Below are 13,686 nucleotides of genomic sequence, written 5' to 3'. Positions count from 1 at the left end.
ATATAAACCCTAGGTCCTGAACATGATGTATCACATGGTTGGGTCACTACCGAAAGCATGTATGGTCGGGTCAATAATAACATGCAGTGCATAATAAATAAACAAACAACATGTAACAGATCATGTAGTGACCAACCGAATCAAAAAAATAACACAATCATTGCTATATGTTAAACACTTTATTATGCATATCAAAAGACATAAGTCAAAGTACCCGCCTCCAATCGAAATGGTCCAACTCGGACGTCGAGATGCTCGTCTCGAATCAAAGTCCTGTGTTAAATCGCATAGTTTAGCTAATTTAATTATAAACAAATAGCTAAACAAATTTCTAACCCACTAACCAGTTAGGGTTAGTTTCGTTAACCCCAATTACACCATTACATAACTTCCAAACCTAATTATTAATTATTGCTAACTCAACTAGCAATAATCTACCACAAATATCAAAACCCTAATCCTTACCTTAATTCAACAGGCAGGAAAGGTGCTGTCGATTGCTACAAAAAGTGGCTGCCGGAATAGGGCAACTCTAATATCGCCGATCTGTTGTACCAAGGATCTGAAAAACCAAAAGGTACCGATCTAATGTTATGATCAACAGTAGCTATAGAACAAGAACAGAACACTAGATCACGACCTAAACCCTCACCTTTCTGTCACAATACCGTATCACCACTGCTCTGAGGAGGAAGAAATGCTCACAGCTAGGGCACAGAGGATTCCCGGCCGGCAGCACTGCTGTGAGAAGGTCTCGGCTCCGGTTAGAGTGGCGGCAGAGAAGTAGAAGGGCACAGAGCGATCGGCGGTGGCTCTAGTCGCCGGCGGCAGAGAAGAAATTGGCCGGCACTGTGCAAAAGAGCAACAGCGGCAGTACACAGGGAGGAACTAGGCACTGGAGACTGGTGCTGAACCTGTGGCCGGCGCTCGGCTTCGTCTCGGCGCTGCCACCAATCGAGAGAAGGCGCGGGTTCTCGGGTGGCGGCGCTAGGGCACACGGAAAAAAAAGAAGAAAACAAGGTTCGGGGTTCGGCCGGCGGTAGAACTAAGGCAGAGAGGAGGGTCGCTGGCGTCGGCAGAGGAGAGAACCGCCGGGGCCGGCGGTTAGGGCAAGGAGTCGAGCACGAGGAAGAGGTGTCGGCGCGAGGAGAAAGGGTGCGCTCGGGTGCGCGAGTGAGAAAAGAAACGGCGAGGAAATAAAGAAAAATATAAAGAAAAAGAAAAAGAAAAGGAAAAGGAAAAGGAAAAGAAAATAAATCTTTTCCTCATTAAAACAGGGTAACCTAAACAGACCTTTCCCGGACCCTGTTTTTGTCCCCGTTAACATGTCCATACGAGCTCCGAAAAATTCTCGAAAAATTTCTAAAAATTCCGGAAAATTCCCTTATCATTTTCGGTATTTTACAACGAGTCCGGACTCACTTCCGCAGGTCCGGATGAGGTACACTTTAATTTAAACAAAAAGTTTTTTAAAATTATTTCCTGCTTAAATAATAAGTTAATTAAAATAGAAAATGAAAACAAATCACTCCTTGAGGAAAATCTAGGCCTCAAGGAACAAATAAAAAATTTAAATCCAACTCAAGATTTAATAGTTGAAGAGAATTCATCATTAAAATCAGAAATTAATAACTTAAAAGAAATACTAGAGAAATTCACTACAAGATCAAAAAATCTAGACTTAATCCTAAACAATCAAAAAGCATGTTATAATAAAACCGGACTTGGATACAAGTCGAACTCAAATAAAACTTTTAAGTCATTAATAACTCAATACAAATCAACTAATCAAGCTTGGGTACCGAAAGCGTGTTTGACCACGCAAGTAGGAATTAATCAATATTACATACCTAAAGAAAAAAATATATTACATAAACTCAAATAAACTAAATCAAAAATCAAAACACAAATCAAAGAAATCAAAATTTAAAACTCAACAAAATATAAATTATCACCAAGTTAATTATAACTATAAAAGAAATCGACACAAACCTAAAACGAAAATTTAAAGGCCAATAATTCAGGGGGAGGCTCCAGAATAGCTGGCACCTCCAAAACTAACTTACCCGACAGGGTAACCTAAACAAACTAACCCGGCAGGGTAATTAGGATTAGTTAAAAAGAGACCAAGTTTAACTTGAATCATGGTACTGGTGAAATTTTTGGATGATAGTACGTTAGGGAAGCTTGGGCATCGCATGTCTAGAAAGATATGGCTTCGATCTGGTGCATTTGGCCAAGTGAAACTGACCGAAGCTACCCTTAAATGGATCCTAACTAGTTAGACCAAGGTTTAGTACTAAGCACCGTGGATAGAACTATTCGGAAAACCTCGAAAGGTTGGTTACTTCTAATGACGTCCATGTGACTCACCAAGCTTAGAAGTTTATCCGAAGAATGCATATTTGTAGAGACCAAAGCTAAACCTGCATCTAACACAAGTTAAACCAAACTCTATAATTAAATCTAATTCATCTCACAAAATTATAGGATTCCCTGATTGAACACTTAGATCGGGTGAGATGACTAAGGATCAAAACTAAATTTCGAATTAAATTAATTACATTAAATTTCGAATTAAATTAATTAAATTAAATTTCGAATTAAGTTAATTAAATAAAATTTTGAATCAAATTAATTAAATTAAATTTCAAATTAAATTAATTAAATTTATAATTAAGTTAATTAAATTAAATTTCGAACTAAATTAATTAAATTAAATTTCAAATTAAAATAATTAAATTAAACTTCGAATTAAATAACTAAGAAGAACTACGATTAATTTATGTTAAATTTTAAATTAATTTAAAAATTATTTTAAAATTAAATTAACTTTAAAAATTATTTTAAAATAAAATTAACTTTAAAAATTATTTTAAAAATTAACTTTAAAATTTATTTTAAAATTAAATTAACTTTAAAAATTACTTTAAAAATTAAATTAACTTTAAAAATTTATTTTAAAATTAAATTAACTTTAAAAATTATTTTAAAATTAAATTAACTTTAAAAATTAAATTAACTTTAAAAATTATTTTAAAATTAAATAAACTTTAAAATTTACTTTTAAAATTAAATTAACATTAAAAATTATTTTAATTAAATTAACTTTAAAAATTATTTTAAAATTAAATTAACTTTAAAAATTACTTTAAAAATTAAATTAACTTTAAAATTTTATTTTAAAATTAAATTAACTTTAAAAATTATTTTAAAATTAAATTAACTTTAAAAATTATTTTAAAATTAAATTATCTTTAAAAATTACTTTAAAAATTAAATTAACTTTAAAAATTATTTTAAAATTAAATTAACTTTAAAAATTAAATTAACTTTAAAAATTATTTTAAAAATTAAGTTTACTTTAAAAATTATTTTAAAACTAAATTAATTTAAAAATATATATATATATTTTTTAAAATTAAATTAGCTTTAAAAAACATTATTTTAAAATTAAATTAACTTTAAAAATTATTTTAAAATTAAATTATCTTTTAAAATTATTTTAAAAATTAAATTAACTTTAAAAATTATTTTAAACTTAAAAATACTTTAAAATTTTTATATTTAACTTTAAAAATTTTATTCTAAACTTAAAAATTATTTTCAAAATTCTTTCAAAACTATTTTAAAAATCCTTTAAAACAATTTTTTTAAACTATTTTAAAAATTCTTTTAAAAATTATTTCTAAATTATTAAAAAAAAATCTAGTTAAAAATTATTTTAATACTAAGGCACTTAAATTACTTAAAACTTAAATTTAAAACTTAAATTTAAGACTTAATATAACTTAGAATTAAAACTTTAAATTCATACCTAAGATAACTTAAAACTAAAAATTTTGACTTTAAACTTAATCAAGTAATTAATAAGTAAATAACTAATTCTTTAAATCTAACCATATTTGAGAACTAAGCTTGATTTGATTAGAACCTAAGTTTAACCTTATTAAAAATATTAAAATTACTCTAAGTCATTTTTTTAATCAACCTTTAAAATATTAATTATTTTTATTAAAACATAATTAAAGTTTGACTTAAATTGAACCTTACTTAACCTTGTTTATTAACGAGTTTAACTTCAAATTACCACCAACTTTAAACTAAGTTAATCCAACTTAAAAGGAAGTAAATGAAAAGTTAAATTATAACTAACACCATCATCAATTATTATAAAATTTAGATTATAGCAAAATTTAATCAATAAATTATTAATATTGATCAATTATTGAATTAATAACAACTTATCTTACTTAACATTACACTAAAGGTTAATTTATTTCAACTGAATCTAACATTAATTACGGTTAGTCAAATTTAAATGAACAATTTTATAAAGATAATTACACAATCGCCTAAAACACTTAGGTACGAAAATATGTTACGGTTGTAAAATTTTATATTAAGGGGGAGTAATAAATAAGGAGGATTAATAAATTAAAGGAGTATCAAATTCAGGGGGAGGTTTATTTGTTAATTATCTCCTTAAGTGTTATTTTTTAATCTTCTCTTTAAAATCTCTCTAGAAAATTCTACCTCATTTAAAAAAAAAAATTCTAGTTTGAATATTTTTAGCAAATATTTTCAACATTTTATGTTAGGTTCAGGGGGAGGAATTAATTAAAATTTTCCCTTTATTTTAAAATTTGTGTTTATAAAATGTTTTCTTAAAAATTTTTTAAACCTATTTTTGAAAACTAACTCTTATAAAACTAAGTTGTTTTTAAAAAAATTGGGTTTTACCTTTTATTGAAAATTGATTTTGAAAATTAGATTTAACTTAGTTTTGAAAATTGAATTTAAAAATCTAGTTCTTAAAATTTGATTTTACTTAATTTTGACAATTTGATTTGAAAGTTAAATTTTACAAAAATTAGTTTTAAAAATTGCTTTGTTATTGAAAATTGTGGAAATTAAATTTTTAAACTTTGACCTTAAAAACTATACTTGAAAAATTAGCTATCTTTCAAAATTACAAAGTTATAAATCAGCTATCTTTCAAGACTTAGTTTTTTTAAAGATTTAAAAGCAAAATAATCTATGTTTTAAACTCCCCCAGATTAACTTGACATTATTTCAAAGACTCTTAACATTCCTAGCAGACTCTGTATTTATGCTTACTTAATCCATGCTTACTTTTGATGAATGCCAAAGGGGGAGGGATAGGTGGTTAAGTTAGCTAAACCAAACTGAAAATACAAACTAACTTTAAAACCACATAAATGCATATGTTTTCACTAACTTAACCAGGTTGTCATTCCATCAAAAAGGGGGAGATTGTTGGTGCGGTTAGCACTAACGATTTAACCCAGGTTTTGATGAATGACAAATCAGGTTAAGTTAGTTTGTTGTTGTTGTCTAACACTCTGATTGAGTGTGCAGGAGAAGTCCAGACAGGTCGACGGGCTGACCGGATGTCTGGCACGAAGCCCAGCTAGGTCGACGGGCTGACCGGATAGCTGGCGAGAAGTCCAAGCGGGTCGACGGGCTGACCGGACGCTTGGCGAGAAGTCCAGCTTGGTCGACGGGCTGACCGGATAGCTGGCACGAAGTCCAGACGGGTCGACGGGCTGACCGGACGTCTGGCAGGTAAGTGAGGTAAGTCATTGGAGGGGAGTGACTGCGATCCAGATTAGATCCATTTTGGATATCTAAGTCAAGATCGTGACTAGATTCCGGTCTCGGAAAGACAGAATCTAAGTCATACTCTTTTTATTTATTTGTTGAACTTTAACTGTGCTAACAATCTATTTTACAGGATGTATATTTGCCTCGGACTAACTCTATTTTGCAGGAGAAGGAATTCCTGGAAATAGGAGGTCCGGGCGCCCGGAAGGGATCCGGGCGCTCGGAGGTCCAGGCACCCGGAAGGGATCCGGGTGCCCGAAGGTAAGTTCTATCCCAACTCGCGCGTCGCCACGTGGAGATTGATGGTTGGATTTGCCACGTCCCACCAGGGCGCCCAGAAGGGATCCGGGGCGCCCCGAGCTTCATATAAAAGAAGGGTCAGAGGGGAGCTTCAAAGAATCATCAGAAAGAAAGTCTTCTACTACTTGCTCTGCTACTCTGCGCTTTAGTGACGCCAACGAAGATCCGACAAGACGCTCCTTTCCTTTATTTTATTCTTGTCGGTACCTGTCTTTATTTTTCTAGCATTCCTGTACTAATTGTAATTATTTTTCAAACTGCTAGTGATTGCCCAATGAAAGTACTCACGGAGTACGGGCCTTCAAGTAGGAGTCGTTACAGGCTCCAAACGAAGTAAAAAATACCGTGTCTCAGTCTTTATTATTCCGCTGCACTTAACTCTTTTTAAAACGTTTTTTAATCGATATTCCCCCCTCCCTCTATCGACGTTTCACGATCCAACACATCCCTCTCCTTGGGGAACGGTTCTCCTTTTAAGGGGAAACCCTAGAGTTTCCATCTTCTTTGTTCCACATGATATGTCCACCTCTGAAGCAAGGATTGCAAGTAAGAAGATATGTTAGAATGTATACTAAAAGTCTAGCTTTTTGTATAAACATTTATTTTGAAATAAGAATCACATTGGTCAAATGTCTACATTTATATGCTAAATTTAGTTGTTCATTTAATTTATATTGAAAATAACATGGTGTGTGGTGTTACACAGAAGATCATATTATCAGTTCTTTATAAATTATAAAAAGTTGCTCACAACCAAGATGGAATGGGACAAACCATTGGAATGATTGTAGTGTAATTTGGTATTAGTTTATCTTGACTATAAAATTACACTAGTACACTCTGAGTGTATTGAGCAGGACCATTTGAGGTTGTTCTTTTTATACTGACTGTAAAAAAGAACAGGACCTCTATTATTATGGAAGTACGTACTCTTAATCATGATATAATAACAAGCACATATACTTAATATTTATTTATTTAATTTATCAAAGGGTGAGATTTAGTTCATTAAATCAATAGGCCCGATAAGTTGGGAAATGATATTATTTATATGATATGTTATTGATTATAAAATGAAACTGTGTCCTAGAGATCTAGGTTGGTAATGTCTGTTGGAACCCCAAGGTTGTTTTGGTGTGATCAACAAGTTAAGTTAGGTCCTGTGTGTTTCTAACCTTGTGTCTAAGTGTGCAGGAGCTTAGGAGCACAGGTAGTCGAGCGGAAGACGTAGCTAGCGAGAAGGATGGCAGTCCGAGGGACGAGGTGCTGCGGAAGAGTACACCGACGGATGAGAAGGAAACGTGCGGTGATTCCGAGGGACGAAAGTCGGAGCGGAAGATTGCTCGGGGAGAAAGAGACACAGCTAGCGAGAAGGATGGCACGCGGTGCGTCTGAGGAACGAAGACTGCGGATGAGTACACCGGCGGACGAGAAGGAAATACGCAGCGATTCCGAGGGATGAGAAGCCGGAGGGAAGCCCGCTCGAGAAGACGGGAAGTTGGGTTCGGGTGAGCCATTTTCCGGATGGCAGAGATCACCCAAGCAAGCGGATCCGGAATAGAAGACCCAGACTGAGCCGAACCAAACTAGAGAAGCGTTCCCGGACGAAAAATTCAACCACTGTTGACATTTGGCTCCGGGGCGCCCGGAACCCTTCCGGGTGCCTGGACCTGATTAGTTGACCAGATCGCGTCAAACGCAATCTAAGCGTTGGGGGATAAAGTTTTATCCCCCCAGGGTGCCCGGAACCCCTTCCAGGTGCCCCGACCAAGGCTATAAATATAGCCTTGGTCCAGAAGCTTAGAATCAGTTCAGAAATTGTAAAAATACTTGTGCGCTTTCCACTGTTTAGATTAGCTTCTTTCTTTTTATGCTTCAACGATGTAAGAGGTTTCTCCGCCTGAAGGAGATTGATAGTGCGCTTCATCCTTTCCTTGGATTAACAACCTCCCAAGTTGTAACCAAGTAAACAACTGTGCCTCTTTCTTTTCTGCTTTTAATTTACTGCTTTGATTATTTTACAAGTGTTAGTTTGAAAAGTCGGGAAGGGTTTTTGTTTATTTTTTCAGGGCTATTCAACCCCCCCTCCCTTCTAGCTGGCCCAACGGTCCTATAAGTGGTATCAGAGTTGAGGCGTTTCAGGAGGACTAATCGTTGAACGAAGCAACGAAATGGCCGGACCAAGCATCCTCCCGCCGAAATATGAAGGGGACTTCAGTACTTGGAAGAATCTGATGCAGGTATTTTTTACAACAGACTTTGAATTAACTTTAACAATGGAATCTAGCTTTGTAGCTCCAGAAGGTAAGGAAAAATGTGAATGGACAAAAAAGGAGCAGGCTGAATTCATGGCAAACGGCAAAGCAGAATACCATCTGCTAAGCATTCTTCCACCTCAAGAAGTCAACAGGATCGGGCACTACAACTCGACAAAGGAACTTTGGGAGAAGTTCCTCGAGCTGCATGAAGGACGCCCGAAGCCAAGCTCGCCAGAAGAGATCTGCTTCAAAATCATCTCACCAGCCTGCGACTTGGGGAAGACGAGACAGCCGCGCACCTGCACTCGAGAATAAAAGAAATCATTTTCAGACTTTCAAATCTCGGAGGAAAGGTAAGTAACCGAGATTCGCTGAGGTACACACTGAATTCATTTCCTAGAAATACCAAATGGGCATCATTAGTATATGCTTTTTATATTTCTAAGGATTTATAAAAAATTTCGTTAGAAGATTTCATTTCAACATTTGAAGTGCATGAGTCAAGATGTGCAGGAATGAAGGAGCCCAAGAACAACGTCGTCCTCAAAGCTTCAAGAGACGAACCAGAGTCGGAATCCTCTCTCGTCGACGAGGAAATGATAATGATGGTAAGAAGATTCAAGAAGCTTTGTAAATCCAGATCTACTAACCATCAGCAGGGAAAGAAGAAAAGAACGATCTGCTGTTACCACTGTGACGAAGAAGGGAACGTCAAGGACAACTAACCCAAGCTGAAGATCAAGGACAAGGAGAAGGGTAAGAAGCCTATCCAAAAGCGAAAGGCCTAAAGGCGACATGAGATGATACGTCGTCTGAATCGGAAGTCGAAGTATTCTCCAGACTCGCACTGATGGCAAGTCATCAAGACGACGACTGTGATTCAAGCTCTTCCAAGATGAGCATCGAGAGCATCGATGAAGGGGGAGCTTCGTCAGAAGAAAGCAGCAGTTCAGGAGGAGACACAGACAACGAACTCGACAAGGCAAGTCAGGTACGTTCTCTTCCTCCCGATAAACTTTTTAGGTTTGTTAAGTTATTATATAAAACTGCTGTAAATTAGGAAAAAAAATAAAAAATTTAAAAATAATTTTAGCTAAATCCTGCCCTTAAGAAGAATTAGATAAATCTAAATTGGAAAATGAAAAATTACAATTAAAAAATAAAAATTTAAAAAATCAAATAGACAACTTGAAAAACTATGCATGTTCATCTAAAACTAATTTTAGAAGATTTAATAATTTAAATTGGTACTTTAAATATCACCGGGAAAAATTAGGAACATTTCAAGAAAATATGACCCTAAAAAATTTTTAGTTAATCCAGTAGGTTGGAACCTATATTGGGTTCCTAAATCATGCTTAAACTAAATTTTAAAATTAAAATTAGCGCTTTCAGTGAGAAAATTAAACAATAAATTTCTCTATGAGGCTTTGTCTAAGTGGTTGTTGCTCCAATAACCAAGAAGGCCTAGTGTCTCGCCACGACCTGGAAGCCAAAATATTGAAATAAATGTTTAATTAACTTTCTATCAAAGCATTAAAATTAGAATTGATTAATGCTTTCAAAGTTTTTCAAAATATTGTTTTAAAATACTTTTACATGAAATTGACTTAGAAATTTAAGTACTTAGAAAAATTTTCAAAGATCCTTTTTCAAAACTTTTTTAACTTAGAAATTTTTTTTTGTATCTTTTCTCTTAGAAAATTTTCTTTAATACTTAGAAAAATTCTTAGAAGATTTTTTTTAGTTAAAGGTTGTTATGAAATTGAAAATTTCCACTTCAATTTTTTTTTTTTAGAAATTTTTGTAATGTTTTTGCAAAAAATGTCTAAGTTAGAATTATTTTTTATTTTCACTTAGAAAATTTTACTTAAAATTTTTTTTGGCAGAGATTCTTTATGTGAAAATTATTGCAAATTTTTAAGGATCTCAAAATTTTCTAAGTCTTTAACCCTTAGATTTTTTCTGGAAACCCCATTTTGTTTGTGATCAAAGGGGGAGAAGGATTAGTATAAGTCTAGGGGGAGGTAGACCAAAATATTAACTTGTTTTATTTTTTGCACTTAAATTACAAATTTAGTTAAGTTTATTTGGTGTCTATTTTTACCCTACCTTAACTTGGGTTGCTCACACCAAAAAGGGAGAGATTGTTGGAACCCCAAGGTTGTTGTGGTGTGATCAACAAGTTAAGTTAGGTCCTGTGTGTTTCTAATCTTGTGTCTAAGTATGCAGGAGCTTAGGAGCACAGGTAGTCGAGCGGAAGACGTAGCTAGCGAGAATGATGACAGTCCGAGGGACGAGGTGCTGCGGAAGAGTACACCGCCAAACGAGAAGGAAGCGTGCGGTGATTACGAGGGACGAAAGCCGGAGCGGAAGATTGCTCGGGGAGCAAGAGACACAGCTAGCGAGAAGGACGGCACGCAGTGCGTCCGAGGAACGAAGACTTTGGATGAGTATGCCGGCGGATGAGAAGGAAACATGCGGCGATTCCGAGGGACGAGAAGCCGAAGGGACACACGCTCGAGAAGACCGGAAGTTGAGTTCGGGTGAGCCCTTTTCTGGATGGCAGAGATCACCCAGGCAAGCGGATCCGGAATAGAAGATCCGGATTGAGCCGAACCAAACTGGAGCAGAGGTCTCAGACGAAAAAGTCAACCGCTGTTGACTTTTGGCTCCGGGGCGCCCGGAGCAGTCCGGGGCGCCTAGAGCAGCCCGGGGCGTCCGAAACCTATTAGTTAGAGCCCTAGAGCCAATCATTTGATGATTGTATTATGGACTTGTTGTATCATATTCTTATATAAATAAAGGCATTTGTTTTTGGTTATTATACTTATTTGTATTGGTGCCAAATAAACTAAGTATAATAGTGTCCTTGAGTAGAAGGTTCTTACCTATATCAATCGATTGGTTGAATCGATAGTGAGATGATATAGGGAACACTACTCTTAATCATTCCTAGTCGAGTATTAACATTCAGGGACAATATTAATGCGACGAGACTATCATGTAGGTCAACTCGATGACTTGATCTCACAAGTCATGGATATAGAGATATCAAGTTGACACACGGGTATGCATTGGAGTATTTATACTAAATGACCCGCCATGAGAAAGTATCATGGATCGTTATATGAGTGTCATATACTTTCTCATGTGGCTATTAGTATGACTACTAGTCCTTGGACCTGAAGTCACCATGGTTCCCTACATAAGGAGTTATGTACTTTGGATTCGTCAAACGTCACCCGTAACTGGGTGGACTATAAAGGCGATTACTGGGTATGTAACGAATTATGCGGAGGGATGTGAGTGATGTAGATGGGATCTATCCCTCCCATATGACAAGAGTGACATCGATATTCTTGATAGAGTGAGACCACGAAGTGCATGACCATGCCCAAATGAGTCAATATGTGATATTGAGCTCATTTGATTTAGTGAGTCTACTTGGAGTTCAAGATTTAGATTGATTAGAGGATGACACGGTCTATACCTCACATTGATCAATCTAGATGTCTAGGATAGAAGGACACCTGTCATATATTGTGAGGAGTCACAATTAGTAGTCACAAGGTGATGTTGGATCTCAACATTCTTGTAACTTGGGTAGTAATGATGTGTTGCTAGATACCGCTCATTACTTATGCTCCTAAATGGGTTTAGTGGCATTGCCAACGTTACAAGAACCTATAGGGTCACACACTAAGGAAAATTAGATGGAGATTAGGTTCATTTGATGAACCTAAAGGATTAGGTTCATGTGATGAACCAAATTGGATTAAGAGTAATCCAAAGTAGGCTAATTGAGTTGGACTCAATTTGGTTCATGTATTAGATGTGTCTAATTTGGACTTAAACTCATTTAATTAATTTAATTCAATGAATAGAGATTCATTAAATTAAAATTGACTTGAACCAATGGTTAGATTAGATCAACCAAGGGAGAGAAGTGGTCAAGTTTGACTTGACTTGAGAGGAAGATGAAGGGTCAAGTTTGACTTGACCATTTGCCACCTCATTGGTGAGTTGACATTAAGTGGACTAATGGTGATGTGCCACATCATCAAGACCACTTCATGGTGTGCCACCTCATGAGGGAGATCAAGAGTTTTTTACTCTTGAAATTCCATGGAGTATATAACTCCTCACTTGAAGGTGGCCGACCACTTTCGGTGGAGTTACAAGTGAGAATTGATTCTCATTCATTCCTTCTTCTTCCTCAAGCTCTCAACCTCTCTCCCTCTCCTCATCTTTGCCGAGACCATCAAGGGTGCTAGCACATCCTAGTTGTTTCTCTCCATCTCTTGCTTGTGTGGATACACATAGAGGAGTATATACCTTGATACTCTTGAGATCCGGTGAACTTTGGACGAGCGGGATACGCGAAGGGCTTCGCATCAAAGGTAAAGATCTTCTCCTAATGTAGATCTAGATGTAAGAAACTCGTACTCGTAAATTTTGTTTTATTTTACTTCGCACAGATCCGGTGGCATGGGGGTTTCGGGGTTTCGCGACCCAAAAAAACGATTTTCGCGGCCCGAAAAACCCAAAGTGGTATCAGAGCCACGTGTGAAGTCTTGTACGAGTTTATTTTGTATTTTTATGAAAAATAGCAGTTCTATAATATTCTGTAAATTTCCTATTTTTATAGTTTTTATGGGTATTTTCTCATAGAAGCGAAGCACAAGTGTTTTGACACTTGTAGGCTTCGACTACCGAGAAGATTTTTCTGAAACGGCAAGGCTTTGCCCCAAATATTTTTGGGACAGTGGGCTAAGGCACTGTAGGATTGCTAAGGAACACTCGCTATGGTTAGATCGCGGGTAGGGGCGTTGCCCCTGGCCCCGCAAGGGGATTCGTTCCGCGACTGCGCCCGAAAACCCGCTAAACGGAATCGTCGGGAATTTTACTCATAAAAATTGTAGTAAAAATTGTAGAAAATTATAGAAAATACATAATTTAGAATTATGTATCATTTTGTAATAGTCATGGCCCAAAAAGACCCAATTTGAATTGAAATGTGTTGTAATTCATAATATGGCATGCGTGCCGTCATGTGATGTGCGTGTTGTATATTTGATTCGCGACCTGCCCGTCGTGCCTTTCTCTATTTTATATTCTTGTTGTAAATTAGTTTAGACTCGAATGTAACTCGAGTTTCAAAATTGTAATGTACAAAATTGGAGCGGTGGAAGGTCCACTCGAGACGGAGTTACGAGGAGGGCGCGAGCAACACAAGGTGGTCAAAGGGAGGAGCTTGAGAAGCTGTTGACCTTAGGTTGACCATCCGATCTTCTCATTGGCTTGAGAAGATCGTAGTAGGGCCATGACTAATCATAAATAATTTAATTAATTGCTTGAGTGTATGTGATGCATAATTAGTAATTAATTAGTGCCTAGCGATTAGATTAGATCTAAATCGTGTACAAGATGCACCCTCTCGATTAGATTAGATCTCAATCGCGTCAACTCAAATGCCTATCGTGTCGTGATACCTATC

At 35.9% G+C, this 13,686-nt stretch overlaps 1 long non-coding RNA gene across 1 annotated transcript; it reads right to left on the bottom strand.

Moving 5' to 3' along the window:
• Positions 1-213: 213 nt before the first annotated feature.
• LOC122039591 lies at positions 214-744 on the bottom strand. The gene is made up of 3 exons (XR_006128256.1): positions 653-744; positions 466-562; positions 214-273 (listed from the first exon to the last, which is right to left on the bottom strand). It is a non-coding gene; the product is annotated as an uncharacterized LOC122039591 (long non-coding RNA).
• Between the last annotated feature and the right edge of the window lie 12,942 nt (positions 745-13,686).

This window comes from Zingiber officinale, chromosome 2A (genome assembly GCF_018446385.1).
Source record: "Zingiber officinale cultivar Zhangliang chromosome 2A, Zo_v1.1, whole genome shotgun sequence".
Taxonomy (NCBI): domain Eukaryota; kingdom Viridiplantae; phylum Streptophyta; class Magnoliopsida; order Zingiberales; family Zingiberaceae; genus Zingiber; species Zingiber officinale.
The sequence above is the reverse complement of the archived record's forward strand: the minus strand, read 5'-3'. Positions and strand labels throughout refer to the sequence as shown.